We start from the raw sequence: 18,907 nt of genomic DNA on the forward strand, positions 1-18,907 counted from the left end.
AAAGAGGTAGCAATCTCGTCCCAGTATGAGTTCACATCTGATGGTGGAGCACTTGGAAGAGACTCTAGAAGACGATTCTTGTAAGTTCGTCTGACATCCGGAACTGCCAGTCTTTCGGTTGCCATGCGATTGGTCCGCACCTTACGCGACCCCGGGAAACGTAGGTTGGAGCGACTCCGGACGAGCGCGTGGTCAGAGTCCACAAATGTGTTCCAAAACGACCGGCAGTCAGTTATTGATCCGCGCCATTGGTAACTGATGGCAATGTGGTTGATGTGAGTTTGTGACCAGCCTGCCGTTGGAGTGCACCACGTGGTTAGACGACTTCGGCTATTTCGGAAGTTCGGACTGCATAAAAACAGCCTGCGATCAGCACACAGCTGAAGCAATCGTTCCTCATTGTCCGTACGTACCGAGTCCAGCCCATGTCGATCTCCTAATTGAGTCTCAGGTACACTAAGCCTGCCCACTTGCACATTCATATCTCCGGCAACCACCACGATATCTGAGCTTTCAGCTCGCCGCAGCAGGGCATTCAGGGCGTCGTAAAAGCTGTCGTTGACGGCGTCGGAGCTGCAGTCAGCTGGGACGTAGGCAGACACGATAAACAGACATCTATCAAGTTGTCGCTTGTGGGACTCCTTCACAGACGTTGCCAGATGAACAGCGCATAGATGACCATCAATAGGTATCCAATCAAGCAAGGAGAATTCCGCCCGGTGACTCGGGACGATGCCATTCCCACCGCAACAACCTTTGGATCACCACAGTTGAGTGGCTGGAAGCGAGGGGAGACTGATGGGGCGGTTAATTTAATCACTGTGCTTGCATCTTGAATTCTTGTTTCTGAGACTCGGCACACATCAATCCCAAACCAGTTCAGTGTGAGTTAGATTCGCTTGTTGTCCTGCTTGCTTGAGAGTGCACACGTTGAAGGGGGCCATATAGACAGGGTGTCAAGGCTTGAAGATTGATTTGAAGGTACCTGATGATGTCGGTGCCATGTGACGAGCAGATGTACGTAAAACCGATGCAAGACGAACGGAGTCATCAGTCCCAGGTGCTAGGCCTACAAGAGGAGGGTTATTAATGGAGTGGGGAGAGGTGAAAGAGAAACAATGTGAAAGGGAAAGAAGAGAGGCGTCCGCAGTAGTCTGATTTCACTTACCCGCCCTGCTTTATGCAGCAAGTAAGGCGACCCGTTTGATGGCACCACGCGACGGCCGATGTGGCATGAGAATATTGTTAGTTGTGTAGATCATGGTTGTACGAGGGCTGGGATACTGCCAGGGCGCCCACACCTAGACAGGAGGACGATTAGGGTCCTCAGCCAAAGCCTCTGGCTCAAAAGCCTAACCGCAAGGCAGCGGAGTTTGGCGGGAAATGCAAATGCATTACCATTTCTACGGAACAAGTCGCCACATGTTCCAACCCCCAACCTGGAGGGCCAGGAGACTGTGTTCGTCAGACCTCTAACCATTGACCAATCTGGTGTGAGAGACTCTGTGAGTGTCGCGGGACACTCTCCAGTATAGCCCAATGGATCGCTGAGGTGCGCAAACCGTCACACCACGGTAAGGTCCAGTCTCTTCGTGTCAGCTCCAGCGATGGGCCACTCGATTTGAAGATAAAATACCAGTCCACCACTAGCCTCGGACAAGCGGACGCACTGTCCCGACTGATTGATTCAAGCAGACCAGAACCAGGAGATACCATGGTCGCAACAACGGCCTTGGAACCGCAGGTTAACCATGTAGTTTCCGAAGCGGTTCGCATCCTCCCAGTGACTGCCGACACGGTCCGCCAGGCTACCGATCAAGACCCTGTGCTCCAGCAAGTCATAAAGTACCATCGCAATCAGTGGCCGCGTACCTGCCAAAAAGACGAACTGAGGCCTTACTTCAACCGGCGTGACGCACTGGAACTGATACTGACTGGAACTGACACGCAAATTCAAGCAGCAGTGAAGCATGATGTGGAACGATCCCACAGTGTGAAGTTAAATACTTTCTGGGTATGTGCAGAAAGAAACCAATAGAAAATATATAGGAAAATTTTAGGGCGATCGACCTAGTTCTTTTTAACCCATTAGTCTTTCCGCGATTCCCGCGCCCATTGTTAGCGTATGCTTAAAAAACGCGACCGCTTTAGATTTATTTGTAAGATGGAAGAATTAATGTGGGCGCTTATATCGACCCCCCGAATGCCTAGTGTGGAGGCGAAGACACAACAGTATGTCCAATAGACCGTGTTTAGGAGTGACCACACACAGTTTTCGAATTTTTATTGTTAGTTAGTGGTAGTTAGTCAACCTAGCTTCGGCCACACATCGGGTAGGATAACACCCTAGGGTGTGCTAGCAATCCCCTTCTCCAGTGGGAGGACATGCTAAATGATAGAAATGACTGTTTCAACTGGAGGTCACACCTGAACTACCGTTGGATCGTCTGCGCCATAACATAACAACCATTACTTCAGCATCTACCGAAAGAACCCAGTAAGTAAAACATTCCAACCAATGCACATCCGGGAGGGTGGTAAGAGGTGGACGATGACAGACGACTACAAGCCACTAGATTCCTGTACGAAATAGACTGGCATCCCATCGGTCTTTGTGGTGGAACATCAAATGAGCTAAAGGTTTCCAGAAAAGCTTGTTCATTTTCCATTAGGTGTGTTGATAAGCCGTGCCGGTAGCCAACAGTGGAAACGGTTAGGTGGAAAAGTTGAGTGGTCTGATCGGAGAAGAACCGGTGTGCGCTTGTGTGCACCACCTGTTAGAGTCATTCTGGACCTCTCGAGATTGTCCGAGAAATGAGATTCACGGATCATGTGCGCTTCGTCCTGGGATATGGTCCAGTTAATCGACACCGATTAAAAACCTGATACGAAATAGCCAGCTGGAAGAAAAACGGACAAACAACACCAAAAGACAAACTGATAACTCAAACAAGGGTTTCCACTGACAAACCATAGCAGCCCCCTATAGGCTGTCCCTGCCCGGTCAACAGCGAGGGCCGCCTACTATCAGGCCGTTGAAATTCACATACCGGTATAATTCTGGAATAACCGACAGCCAATAGGGATGAAAAAAGGAAAATACCACGATTCATCGCACTTTTGGAGAATTCTATATGCAATCAGTCAGTCGGCCAGTTGCTCATTTCGAAAATCGTGCACTAAAGTGTAGTTACTCCAGTTGCTACTTCACCGAGGATAAGGATAACGAAGAAATGAAAACCATGCGTTGGAGGTGACGGCCGAATCAGTTCATTGATGCCAGACGATTATGTTTGTCCAGCATAGTAGGGAGGTGGGAGCTACAGAGTGAACGCAATAGCTTTGATACAGGACCGCCCTGGGCTGTTAGAGTCATTAACCAGTGGTTTGATTTGCTCCAAAATCCCCATCCGGAGATGGTAGTTATTAACGTTACTCCGCTGACTGGTAATGACTTTCATGCTTTATTACAGCTATGGACTGACCGCCTACGGGTCGTCTCCACCCGACACAAGGCTTAGCGAGGGAGACTCTAACCAGTCCTCTGACGTACAATGTACATGGTCTAACCAGTGTAACCTGTGAACTGTGATCAGCTGATCTTGGGGGTAGGGGGTGGACTTCCAAGAAAACCATCTGACGTAACTCATCATTACTGATTTGATGTTCCCATAAGACCCGCGCAACATCCCGGATGCACAGATGGTCAGACGCAGAGACCTTTTGAAGGTTTTTCACGCGCAGGGGCCGCGTCCCTGATTTATAAAGTATCCCACACTCTACCCTTGACAGTCAGGCTGATATCACGTCGGCGCCACGAATGTTGGAGGTTGACAAACGCTTCGCCGGCGTTCCCAGTCGATGAACTGATCTCGTCTTTAGCCAGTCCACCGGGAATGATTCAGCTGCCCAGATAGATGAACTTATCTACCACATCCACCGGTTCACCTGCAGCCATAAGGTTTGGGTTTGATGTCACCCAACACTACAGGGACAAAGCGCACACCGGACTGTGCAGCAGGATTATTTAGGTTATTCAAAATAGTTGGTTTTTCGAAAGGGTCTTATCCAGGGAGAGCAGTATAGTCGGCTCGTTCAATGTCCGTGGGCGAACGCCTCGAGAGCTTTTTGAGCCCCGACGTGTTTGGAACAGGCAAAGGCTAAAGTGGCACATTGACTACAAAGTAAATGCAAGGACCAACTGGATGTAGCGAACTCGTGGGAAGGTTTACGGTAGATGTACGCGTCCACGGTAGGAGGCACATAGAGCCTTTATACGGCACAAGGATTCAGAAGGGACACCCTTCATCACCAGACACCACCAGTTCCTGACTGTCAGCGGAGTTAAAAGCAGATGTGAGATCGAGAAAGACGATCAATGTTGGTCGTCGGAAGGAGTGGCGCAGTGAAGTGTAGCAAGGTGAAGATATGATCAATGCTACATACTCAATTTATTAGTCAACTGATTAGAACATACGAAGCGAATTTACCGACGGGAAGATGCTTCGTCAAGTAATATGGCTCAATTTTCCCTAGATCGCCCGAATCGTGGATTTAAGAGCAAAAGTTAACGCCCAGAAGTGTAGCAAGGTGAAGATATGATCAATGCTACATACTCATTTTATTAGTCAACTGATTAGAACATACGAAGCGAATTTACCGACGGGAAGATGCTTCGTCAAGTAATATGGCTCAATTTTCCCTAGATCGCCCGAATCGTGGATTTAAGAGCAAAAGTTAACGCCCAGTATAGGTGAAGCTACAGTGAAGCTACATGGAAACTAAAAAATACAGTGGATGAATGTGTAAAATGCCTAGTGCTGACGGAAACTGCAAAAACATACGGAAACTGTCACGTAATGTTCAGGCTTCAAGATACCAAGCATAGATACCAGTTACAGAGTTCATTGTCCGTGATAATTACGAGACAGTTATAAGTTTGTATTGGCACGTGAATAATGTGAAGGGGATTGTGATAAGAAGCGCCGTGTTACATGGTTGAATGGAAGATTCACACGGACCCCACACTGAATGTTTGTTAGTACTAGGTGAGGAAACTTACAAACAGCGTTCGGTCGCAAAAGTGGCTAAAAGGGTAGACGAAGGGGGTCACATTATACAACCAACGGCATGCATAAGAGAGTATCTATTTGTACATCGAATCATAATAGGATTCGGGGTAGTACCGCTGGAAACATTGAGTAAACTTGATGTCTGAAAATAAAATAACACCCATTGAGATATAAATTGCGGGGCAATTGACGCGCCTTGTTGGTGTCCAATAAGGGCAATAAGGGGACATTTGTCCTGCCGAAAGTGACTATTGTCCTGTTATAAGCTCACGACGAACGGTGGTACAGTCTTAATAGTAGTCAGTCCAAGAGAAGCCCTCCAAAGAGAGGCCACTCCCTTGAACGGTCCATGATGTCATATTTCAAGCATGATTCAGCGAGTGATCAATCGAAAAAAAGCCGGCCTCAAGAAAAGCCGAATGCCCCTCTAGTTTTACGGACGATCGTTCTCAGGACGAAATCTGCAGCTAGCTTCAGAGTAGAACACGTCCAGCGGTCCATTTGTGACAGCTCCCCGCATAATAGGACCGTAGTATTGTCCACATCAATCACACGTGACCATTAGACCCAAATGACTGAAATAGACTGCTTTCTTTCCAGAGGTAGTACAAAAGAAGTTTGGTGTCGACTCATAAGAGTGCAATCCATGCTTGACCTAACGATGCACATAAGAGTTGCAACAGAATGCTCGAAAAAGGAAGAAAACGACTCAGAAACACACGCACATAGGGACTAACTCGGAATGGTTTGATCGAAAAATGCCCATGTTTTGGGAAGAGTTCTAGGACAATACGGCGGTTCTGTCAGAATTTCCGGTTGTTCTTGTTCCTGTTTTGTCCCAGAGAAAATATGCGAGGGAAAGCTCTCCGTGTCGGAAGTTATTGCGAACGAATCTGCAGATACTAGTTCGGTGGCCAAGAAATATTCGCTGTTATCTATGCTTTTTTCAAAGGAATAGAACGCCGTTTCCGTCGAGGATAGTGGCCGTTGCCCAATCACAGATCCCATACATGGTCCATCGTCTCTCGTTTCCCGGATCGAAGAAAGCTGGAAAACATGGATGGAGAGCATTGCGCACAGGATTATTGAGGGGCTTGCTTGAGCACGTATAAACGTACGCTTTGTGTTTTCTTTGTTCCATGATTACTTTTTGCGCCTATCATTATCGATGGAACGTGTTACGGTATGAGTACTCACGGGTGAAATAGATCTGGTGTTCGCAAGTGGAAGATGCGAATTTCGAAACATGACCCAGCAACACATCAATAGTTGCGATCGCAGCAGGCCGTTCATTTGAACGTCATAAGCGGACCAATAACGTCAACTCTACCCACTGTGAAACGTTACAACTGAATCACCCAGCCCAAAAGACCTACGGCCAGTTAGTGGAGTCAAGCCATGTGTAACAGGTCGATACATTCCGGCTATAGTTAGGTGTCATAGACTTAGTGTTTTACGAATGTCATTCCCACAATGCCGGCTTTCAGTGCAGAAATTGTACTGGAATCAGTGAATGGTTCGAGCAGTTTAAAATGATTAAAACAATGGTGAACCCATAACGTCAGCACTGCCGATGATGAACCAACCTATGGAGGATGCACAGGAAGACCGACATTTCAAAATTACTGAATATTTGTTCAGCTGTAGCACCCTTTGGGTGCCTAACTGCCATGCCACCCGAAGGTTGCAAGAGGGCTAGGATACTTCCAGGTCACCCAAGCCTTGACAGGGCAATTCGAGAGGCAGAGGTCGGGTTCGAACCACAGACCTTACTGAATATTTGTTCAGCTGTAGCACCCTTTGGGTGCCTAACTGCCATGCCACCCGAAGGTTGCAAGAGGGCTAGGATACTGCCAGGTCACCCAAGCCTTGACAGGGCAAGTCGAGAGGCAGAGGTCGGGTTCGAACCACGGACCTTCCAGTCAGTAAATTCGCGCTCTAACCACTTGAGCCATCTCGTCCACTGAATATTACTATTATTATTCCACTAGTATACCACATAAACCATTGGGAATAACATATTACATCAAGAAACGAGGAAAACCGCATACGGTAAATAGAGAGGTAAACAAGATGGGACGACAGATGAGGCTGATTGGGGCATGAAATAGTTGGCCATTGAAAGCACCGTATTATTTGCCTGATGATGATCATTCTTGTTAGTCCACATTCAACGAGAAAGCGAAGCGTGAAGTAATCAGCGTCCACTGCACTGCACTCCAGTATTGCTTTATGATAGGCTCAACGGCAAGAATGAAGCTCCTCGAGGTTGGAAGAGACGGAGCAATTGTGTAAGAGGGGGAAGGCCAAAAAGATCATAAAACAAAGTTATGGATTTACCATCCGACGACTTGACCTGAGTTTTTTCAACGTGAGTCATTAGTACACGAGCTTCAGTGCTAGAATGAGAACACTTTTGAGGCAGCTAGCCTGCGCAAAACAAAAGGGACAAGCAAGAACACCCTGGATCAGATGAAGAAGAAACCCATCCATGGGGTCTATTGTTCACGATGTGAGCCACTCAATGGATAAATCGTGAGGTCGGTGTGGAATTGTGCATTGAATCAAGCCTTTGGCGGTATGTTGTGAGTGAATTTCATTCAGACAAATAGACAGGCATAGAAACAACTCCTGTGATCCTGCCTCACTCATAAGGGCCAGTGGACCAAAAGCGAAAACCTTTCATGATCCTTTGATGCCCATCCATCTTATCTGCACCGTTCTCTCAAAGACACGTTCATCGCTAAAGATGAAGGACGTTGCATGCACCCAAATTCTGATAGGTGAGTTAGGCCGGACAAGTAAGGAACAAAGGACCAAAGACCACTCAGTGGACGTAATGGTGTCCGTATCTAGCCCCACAGGTCATTCAGTAGACAAATGATAACGACGAGCTGCCACGCAGGTCGCCACGCCCCGGGGGAGCACTTGGTCGGTGAACCCAATAATTCAATAAGTTTCATCATCGAAAACAACACGAATATTGGCACTGGTGGTTCATTGTCCCAACATCCTCATCATCACCACCAGAGTCGAGCTCAGGAACAAGGCAGACGAAGTTCATCGTTAAAGCCCGTGCCCATGTCTGAAGATGGACCACTACGCATCACTAAAGTTGGATCGGCCGCCCCCCCCTTAGAAAAGCCTCACGAAACACTACAATCCATTGTGTGATACTCTTTAACTTGTATTAAAAACGGTTGAAGGGGTTGATGAACTAGGTAAACCGACTTAGTCCAGAAAACACGGCCTAGGGATGATGGACATACGGGCAAAATGATCAGTTCATGCTTGCGTCACAGTCGATTTAAAAGCGATGGAAATACGACTGAAAAATAATGGTGGTGGGATGGTGCAATATGAGAGGAACGCGCACTATACTCATAGACAGTGACGGGTGAGGTATCTTCTTAATGGAGGCTGTTCAATTACTGAAATTCGAAAAAGGTTGCGCATAGAGAGGAATCTCCATGTGTGTGAGTGTGCCCATTAATAGTGGAGGGATATGTGTGGAACGACTAAATAGGGATAAGAAACGTACCGCTAGACGGACACATTTTTGTCGCGAGTTGGTGCTCGCAGGAGCAGAATCTGGCGGCTTTAATGCCAGTGAACACTGTTGGTGGGTTTCATCTTGTTGCTGGCGTTGGAGTGTAGAGGAAGGGAAGTGTGGATTGATGAAAAGTATTGAACTAGCAACAACAAAACACAGATAGCTTTAATAGGCGAAATTGTCAGTTGCTTGGCATATACTGCTGGTAACTTGATCAACACATCCATAATATGCCAGTAGTGATTTCATCATCCTGAGAGATGTAGGTTTCTAATAGACTTTTGTGGTGAACGTCATCGATATGAGATAACACACAACTGTCCGCGTCCTAGCCGGTACGCCGTTTGGGTCTGCTGCAAAACCTGTACGGTTGCAGAATTGTGATCCCAACGGTATGGAGCAAGTCTGTATTATTAAAATATGTGCGTACGTTTCTGACAAAGTACAGGAACCAGTCCCGACAATCAGTCAATTTCCGTCTACCTTGGCAGTGTCCAAAATCTTGGTCTCTGAATCTGACGATCGCGAAGCATTTGCATCAGACAAAGTACTCATGGGATGGACCTTATGGACATCGAGCATGCTACCTTAAAAGTCTAAACGTTCTGCGATACCGACAGATTTCAGATTGGATTAAGGTCAGTAAGCAGGTCTTCTTGCACTCTGGGCTTGACGCTCCGCACAACTGTTTAATAAATTAAAACGGAGAAGATAAGCGTTTTCATAGAGTCTGAAAAGAGACACAGAGGTTGCTTTTATCCCGTTTTTTCCTCTGGTGTGTATTGCGCAGGATGCAAAAGTAACTTGAAACCAAACGGACATCGTACAGCCAGGAATAAATTCTCTGGGTCAGGAACAAGTGACGGGATGGCTTACCTCTATATCGACCTTGAATTTTGGGAGGGTACTGATAAAAGGAAAAAATAACAATCAGAGGGAGGTCACCTACTGGACACTCATGTCTGGGAAAATTTCAATTTCGTCGCAACCGTTTGTTCTAAGGTACCGAGGTTTACGGACACAGTTCCCATCCTGCCATTGATCACTTTCGTGGAGCTGGTTTATTTTATCCCATCTGCCCCAACAGGAAACACGGGTTTCAAGTTAGAGGCCTGTGCGACCTAGGACAACCGAGTAAATTTAGGAGGGATTTACCGTGTCAACTGTCTGTTAGCAAATGAGAACTGGAAAATGTAGCGATTTCTCGACCTAACCCAATGGAGAACCTCTTCAGAAATCTTACTTATTTATGAATAGTCGAGTAGTTCCTCCTACATTACTCATCACCAACCTGGCGAATCTAATAAGCATCAGACCTCCGGATTTGGTGATTTTATGATAAGAATATGATGCGGCCAGTCACGTGATGACCTTAAGTAACGCACTAGAGTTTTCCGGTATGCTTTAGTGGACTCCAGGAGTCTATAAAGTCCTCAGAGAGAAAACAGCGGGCTAGTCCGGAGACACCGACAGCCAAATGTTAGATTACTTATTTCTAGGGCACAACCATAACAGACACTGTGAACACATAAAATTACCTTTTCAACGGTTTCGTACGTGTTTGAAAGTGCCGTTCCACGCCAGTATCTGCTGTGGTTGGGTCCTGGTATTGTTCAAAGTAAAAGGTATGTTGACATAAACGATGGAACTAGGGATTGTGCAGGAAACTTTCCCAAGAAGAAAATACGTTCATGTGTCTATTCGACGATCGAAACCGTTCGGACGAAAATACTGAACCAAGACAACGACTAGTAGCTGCCACATGCATTCTCTCAGTAGATATCTTCATACGCCTAATCTTTAGCTGTGCACCAGTATATTAGACAGCAAGTGCAGCAAACAGATGTGTATTATAACGAACGAAGATGGAGAGTAATTTAGTTTTCATTACTAATGACCACTCATATAACAGTTTGGTGAAAAAAGCAACCAGGCAGTGTCTGTGTGAGCAAAAAATTAATACCTCACTGACAGAGAACAATGAAAGCGCTGAGAAAAACTGCTACTATCTGTGAGTTTTCCTTTGAGAAGAAAGTTAGAGTAGCAACCACGCGGACCCAAATTCCCACTAGGCATTAAACCAGAATGTTTCGGAACAGCAATTGTCGTAGGCTAGCGATGAGTCGAACATGTAGCATGATAAATGAACAACGTACGACTGACGAGGACCGCCTTTTCAATATCTGCGACTCACAGGCCTCCGAGTCGAATTCTGCAATATCAGACTGAAGTGGAAGAGAATACGGCGAGGAGTAACCAAAGTACTTTGGTTGGTTAGCTGAGGGTTGAAGTAAACAAATGGGAACGCACCAAAACCTCTTCGAAATCCTGACGGCGGCTACTGTTACTGTCCTCGCGGGAGATGATTCTCGCGCCCTGAGATCTGAAACACCAAACAGCAAAAAATACGTGGAAAAACCACTTCGAAAATTGTGTTTCCACTTTGAATTTATTACAGCCACTGCGGATGATTTAATATGCCTAAAGAGAGGCACAAATAGATACTACACAACGAGAAAACACGTAGCCGGCTCGCAATCATAATTAGGTTCATTTTACATAGTTAAAACTCCCACACACGTTGTGAATGGCATTGGGTAAGACCCTGAGTAAATTAGCTGGCATGCAACAGGGCTGTCACAAGCGCCACGCAACGCGCAAGACAGGGCTTCAACAACCAGTATCTGGTTCAATAATAATCCTCAGTTCCTTCGATCCACACTAAGGCTCCTGGACTTCTTTGCAATAACCTTTCTGGAAGCAGTGATTCCTTCATTTATCTGATGCAAAGAATTTCTCAGAAGGCTCGACGACTACTGTTCACAACCCCCGTGGAACACCTCACAAGTCCAGCTATTCAGATGCTACTATATAGGTGGCGTGTAGTAAGCCCCGAAGCACTGTGTATCACCTAAAGTAATCTATAGAGACGACGCTTTTCAGTACGGTCGCTGTTGTCACGTGCTGTTGCGGTCGCTAATTAAGACTGTCAACTGAAGCGCTAGCTAAAAGACCTTACTACACTCCTCAGATGAGCCCTACTCAGGGCTGACCGATGAAGCACTAATAGCCTTCAGCCATGACTATACTTTGGGTCGCCTGCACTGAAGTTCACCGGAAAAATAATTCAGTAAGCATTTCTACCGGACTGGAGAACCGTGATAAAGCTGACGGGACATCAGTTGGTTGCCACAACTCGCTTACACGAGTGTAAATAACTAACCGTAGATGTAGCATATGCTAACAATGCATGGTTACAAACAAGGGTTCCGGATTGACACAACAGTCAGAATAGTTACTCCGCCTATTGAATCTACACGGTCCAAATGGCACTGAATGGCTAGTTAACCAACGCTAGAACACACACACTCACCTACTCAAGGGTAGCAGGCAAATTCCTCTGATAAAATAGAAATAAAACAAACAGGTTACTACACAACGATGCTAGTTGAAAAAAGTGGTAAGTCAAATAAACAGTGTGTAGTGACTGGCCGAAAAAAGGTCGAGTTTCACACTAAAATGATGTCCCATTAGCGGTGAAATACCACTCTAAGTTTAACTAAACTCATATGGCGTGCGAAAAACATCATTACTACCTTCAGGTTCTGGTTTTTACTTATTCTTCACACTTATTCTTATTGACCGTGTACCCAAAAGCCGCCGAAATTCACAAAAACGAGCGGCGAGCACCCGAATTGGATTAAGTTAATTCGTTGGTTCTAACTTTTTATACACACGCACAACAAATGCTCATCAAACATGTTCTGCTAACCAATCAACTAGGTCGCACCGAACCCGGAGTTCGTTCTGGGACTATTAGTCAGGAAAGTCTGCTTTGTATTTGCTAAGCTGACGGTACAATTGGTCTGCATCACCAAGCAACTCTGAACAGATTGGTTCCTTGAATTTTGTGGAAGGTCGGGATGTTTGAGTGAATGCATGTACCCCTTCAGCTAGTAAATGCCTGGGGAAAAAGCCTTGTTAGCTTTGGGGATACAAGGTCAATTTCCCCATTAAACCTGCTATCTGGTGTGTGATCAAAGATCAGAGATCATAGAAGACAGGCGGTTGTTAACCTGGTCGCCGAATTCGACTTGCAAACCGCACAAACGAAATTCTCAGAAGATGCCGAAACATCGATAGAGGACGGTCCCCCGAAGACAAGCCTCTCACCAAGGGGCTCAAAACAAGTCATCCTTGCAAGGTCTCTAGAAGACTAGGAGCAAGATCTGCTTCCTCTGGAGAGGCCAGTCTGACATCTTGAGAACTTTGACAACTTCCTTTCCAAGGTGCGAATTAACTACCGAGGGAAGGTTAGCAACCCCATGATTTGTAAGAAAATATAACATGAAATTACGTTGTAAGGGCAGAATGGAAGTTTTGAACAAAGTCAACACACCAGTCACTTAACTACTCAAGAACCTGGAAAAAGTGGCTGAATAAAAGTGAATCCCATCATCACTGCTTGAGACGTATTGAACCAGTAATTACAGTACAAAGGAAAAGATCCAGCTTAAGTTTCTCGCTGAATTCGGCTCCTTGCTTCGGACACTAGTCATCAGGTTATGTTTGCTAACCATTTACATGTTTCAATGGACCATGTTTTGTATGGTAGTGCAGAAGGGATCAAAGTCGAGAGTAATGCACCAGTAGCAAACAAAGAGGAATGAAGAACAACTAAAAACTGGGAAAAGCGGGGATAGGGACCTGGTGCGAAAAACCATTAAGTTCTTTGGAAATAGTAATGAAGTGGGAAGATCCGAGCAGCCTACTGGCTGGCACATCCTGCCCACAGGACCGAGTGAGTTGAGTCTAGAAATACTTCTGGACACTTTTGATCTCGGCACCATCCCAGAAGATCCATCAGTTGCTTCGTCCGAGGCCCAGCCCTAGAAAGGATCCCGACCGCGACAGTGGACAGACAGCATCCGCAAGCGAATGAGGCCACTACAAATGAACCCTCGGCTTCGAAACTACGTCAACTAGTCAGCACAATTCCATTGGGCTACCACCACGCCTGGTTTCACTTCACAACGATGTCACCTTGACAACTGAAGAAATGTTTGCAACCTGATGTCCCAGCTCGGTGAACAAACCAACGGATAACTGTGCAACCAAAGGCACCAACATTATCTACAGCAGAGTGACGATAACGATCTCCGGAGACGAGGCGTCCTAAATAAACCAACACCATGTCGAATGGACGAATGTGCCATGAGGCGGTTACGGATCATACAAAGGAGTGGGCCAGTTGGTCAGAGAACGTGAACCAATCAGGATCGATCATTTCTACCTCGGTGCTTCTACAAGGATTCTAGCGTGATATTGTGGAAAATTCCGTGATAATCCTACAAATACAGTTGCGATGATTCTCCAGTATCTTCAGAAAAGGCTGTCCCAAGCTATCGTATCTTTTGATATAACGTAGTGGGTGGAACAGGAAACCAAGAACCGATAAAGGAGTTCCACTACCGTCTGTGGTACACAGCAGCGTTTCAACCTTGAAATTCGAAGTCTGAATTGGAGACCCTTGTTACGTGACGAATATCGCGTTCTTACAAACTTATTACAACCAGGATCGTCTATTCCTGATGGGCTGGATAGCGACACGGAATGAACGGGGTGAAGAACATAAAGTACGACATCGAAACACTTACCGCTTCGAATGTTTTGCACGGAAGCGTCGCTTATGGGCAGTTGCCTCCGGGGACGGCTCCTAAAGGACAGAAACACGGGTCGGAACGTACATATCAGTCAGCTTAACCTTGACCTTGTCTTAACGCAGTTGATTCTGATCAAACAGGAATGCTCAGTACATCTATTTTGACGTCAATAGTTGTAAAGAGGCCTGTTTGGAAGGCACCGGACGAGTTTGGTGGAACAGCGCAGTAGAAAGGAAGAACGATCATTGAGCATTTGAAAGTGGTGGGACGTATAGTGAAGTGATAAAACTTTAGGCAGTCGGTTCATTCCATCATCGCAAGCTGGGGATTAGATTTTTTCTGACGCCTCAAGTACGGGTCATCGGAATTTCGCATGTGGCATATAGCAGCCGTTTGAATGCAAAGCGGTCATGGGCTGGTATGTCCCTTCTCGATAGGCTGGCTAAACCAAGTGAAGACAGCTAGAGCTGGTGAATTTCAACGGCGACCAGGTGAAAACGATTAAGGCTGAAAGACTATCGACAGCAGTAGAAATGTGCATACACTGTACGGTGGTTTGGTCAACGAAAGTGAGAAGTCGGAAAAACCAGTACATTGAAGACAGTAGCCCAGTGTTACAGTGCGAGTCTACCGGTAATAGTGTACTACTACCGGCTGTTTTGTTAACGGTGTGGGACGCCAGAGGTGATAGCCAAATAGAATGAGTCCACGGATGATCATCTGGACGACCTAGGTTTTATCTCCCGTATGGGCCCTCAAACTAGCTCCGTACCGCCCTAATGTTTTAAACTGAAGAATTAAGACGACACAAAAACTGATGTGTTGTGTTGAAGTGCTAGGCGGAATCCTGCACGAAAATCGCTTTATCGCTCGCAGTTAGACGCTTCTGCAGCCAAGAAGCCTGACCCGCACGCGATTGGCCGGAAAATCGCACCGCTTGCCGGTCCAACATCAAGGCGAGCTCTGGCTGCCGAAAGTGAGGACCCAACAGCCAATCATGATTCAGTATCCGTCGAATGCCCGTTGCCAATAGTGCGTTCAAAAGGCGTCCTAATTTACAGAATGTGGCCACCTCATACAGCTCAAATAAGGCGCAGTGTATATATGTTTCGACCTGGCTATGGGCATTTAATACATTCTGTGCAACCTTGGGGGTTATTTTGCCGAAAGCATCCACCTGGAAGGATCGGACCCAGATCTGAGCTGAGGCATTACAGTTTTTACCAGAAAATAGTTGCTCATGGACAGAAATGCAGTGAAGTGCACCGCTAGGCCATGCTTAATATGTCTAACCATTGATTTATCCTGATCCGAGATCCAATTTAGGATAACAACCACTACCACGACTGGGCCTGCTGATCACGGCTTTCACTACCGGACTGACTCTAGGTTATTTCCGTCTTGGCAAAGGGTAGTTCAAAGGGTGCAGAAGAGCTAGTGCAATCTATTGAGTAGCAACAGCTCTCCTGGATTACCCCTCAAAACTTCAACGTGCAAAATAAATACTGATTGGCAGCTCCCAGCTACTCCAAGTCTTCGGAAATCACTAATAATCACTCGAACTAGTCTGATCAGTTTGTAATATCAAGTGTACTACAGGCTTGGAAACTCTACCCATGACAGGCATGGCTGTAAGTTGTCCGAGTCTTCTCGATTTATAGAACAAATCACGCTAGGAACGGGCTTAGTGGAATTCATCGACTGAATTTATCGGCCACAGATGCATACATTCAAGTTTAAGCAGAAATCTGCTGTCTACTATGAATCGAGCTAAGAGTGTTTGAATTATTAGATATTCGAAACAGAGGAATTTCTCTCATTGCCGAACTTCCATACGAGATGGTATCTGAAGACCGAAGAATTACATACGACCTGCCAGATAGTGGCATTATTGTTAAGAAGAGATTTTGCCAGGCTAAGGACCTTTAAATCATGGCTGTTGGATCACGGAATTGATCTACAAGACTCGATCTGTGGTCCTTACGTCTTACGGTAGTCCTCCCGAAAGAGGCCACCTCGGGAAAAGAGAAGTTTGATCGCTCCTGAGGATAACCGTTCTTTGTGTGTTATTAGCTAGCTAGTGACTGACGAGGGACACTTCTACCTACACTCTAGACAAGTTGACCGTTTTCAAACGAAAGAATTTTATTAGCATTATTCCTTACCAGCATTATTAAAACTATTATTACTGTATTGCACCCCATCACCAGGAATATTGCACCTTCAGAACTCCGTAACTCGTTTGGTATGGTTGTCCAAACGCTTGTGTCTAAGTCGTAGGTATGAAGTTCAGCTTCGATCCTAGCCAAGTAAATTGCGCTTTATATTCGTACATAGCAACCAAAAATGAAACAAATCTTGCCTTGAATAGGGGACGTACACAACATTGCACATCCAAGAGATCCAAAAAGCACCGTCCCAGTGCCTAATCAAAAAGCGTCGCTAATCGAAAGATGGTTCTATATGCTTCCCTCATCCGGAATTTTTCTACCTTCTGTAGTGGGAAACATGATGGCTCAAGACTCGATTCTGAGCCTTTAGGGATGTGGTTGGGTGTGGCGCCATTACCCGCGAAGAGTCGTGGAATTTAGGACACACCCGAGGACACTTGGTCGCCAAATGAGGCGACAGTCAGTGTGTGTCAGTCTTTTTGTCGCAAGCAGAATGGAGAAATAGCATGACAGGGATGCGAAGGATAGTAATAGTAAGCGCATCTAAAACGTTAGTAAAACGGTAAATATATGAAATCACTTACGTTGAATGTGAACCGTTGTCTAGCGATTTTGGACCCATAGGTGGGCGGTGCTGACATCGCGAGGGCAGAATACGCCTGATGAGAGAGAGCACAAACACGAAGAGCCGATGAAATAGGGAACACCACGGAAACATGAGGGGTTTTCCGAAAAACACCGAAAATCCTGACCAAAAAATCAACAACATCAAAATATCAACTGCACTGGACAAGGTACTCTGCATGACTCTCATCACAAACGGTTTTCAATTAAACAAAAACGGAATCGAATCAGAGGGTTTCATCTGGATGCGACGGTTGACCACTTTGGTAGTGCAACTTTAGTCGTCTGTGGCGAGGAGTTTCAGTCTGTAAGATGAATCACGAGTTTAACGAGTTGTTGCCTTCAGACAACATTCCAGACGTATGGCAACTACAGTTACTCCAGTAAATGGACGCCAAAGACGACCTTGGTCTGAGGATAGTCGTTATGGATGCAACGGGTTTCCTTACGAATTGCGCACTGACCGTTCCTCGATGTGCTTTGTTTAGTGTTTCTTAGTCCCCTATTTTGCCACTTAGGACACGAATGTATTTTGTCCCTTCACGACCAGCCCAAGAACGGATGAAGCCGCCTTCAATGCTCACTCTTTCAAGCGCGTGACAAAATAATTGTTTCGGATACATCAACCTTGCCAATGGTATACCCATTCGCAGTGATCCTGCTGGAATTGCGAAAATCGAATAGAAGTAATTGACAAAAGGACCGATAGGCTAGGACATCGCCAACAAAGCGCGATATCCAGTGATATTACTCCGATTACACCGATGTTTGCTCGAGCTCTGGTGACATTCTTCTTTCGATAGTCTTCGACACTAGTGGCTTACTAAGTTGGAATCAAGCTGAAATAGCCTTTTCGTTCGAGTGATTTACGGTAAAGCATACCGTTTGTTTTCATTACAAGTTGTCGGTTACACAAATTCAGCCATAATACAATTCGTTCAGGTAATCCTTCGTTTAAGCCTGGATGGTACCGGTAGGAAAACATGCATGTGCAAGGTCATACAGCTAAAACTGGAGGAGAACTTTATAAAATGTTCGCTACGAACAAGCCCAACTGCAATGACCAGCGAAGGTTAGAATAACTCGGTTTGCGCACTAGCACAGCTAATTCACAATAACTGGACATCCTTTAAGAAATACCCTATGTCAACGCAAGTAGATTCACATTGAAACAACAGGTGACCGTTTTTGAGATACACGCATGTCCAGGGACGTTCATGCATATACTTTACATGTAATGAATTTGTAACCCCTTTGTATTTGGACTTATTGTCAACCAGGTTTGCAAACGGGTTTCGGACGAATCTTTGGCATATGATGGTTTTCAAAAAGTACGCAGCGGAAAAGGTGTCTGAGGGGTCTGTCCGTGGGAATCGGACAATCGGATACTTGACAAGCATGGATGGCTACAGCACATTGACATAGTTCAAGGGGGTTTAGAGGCCAAATGGCAACTGCGTCAACTGTTGACAGAAGTCCAACCTAAGTAAAACCATGTCTCCCAAATTGGTTGAAGGTTTGCTCAAATGCCTGAAGCACCAGTAGTCCGAATACTTGACATCCCTGCCATTGCCACAGCGAAAATTCTAAGCTGAAAAAGTCGCGATACCCAGCCAATCAACCGTGGTTATTCCTATGTGTTTGTGGTTTGTAAGATGCCAGCCCCCTGAATGGTCGTTCTTGGATAATAGGCCATAGTTTGGTAATATGTTGGAATATTGGTAGCTCGCTCGGATTGGTTGGTAATTGATCAGGTGGCTGTTGATCTGTTCGCCGAGCTTGGCAATTGATTTGCAAACGTTTCGTCACCATTCGAGGAGACAT

This window comes from Opisthorchis viverrini (assembly GCF_000715545.1).
Source record: "Opisthorchis viverrini unplaced genomic scaffold opera_v5_77, whole genome shotgun sequence".
NCBI lineage: Eukaryota > Metazoa > Platyhelminthes > Trematoda > Opisthorchiida > Opisthorchiidae > Opisthorchis > Opisthorchis viverrini.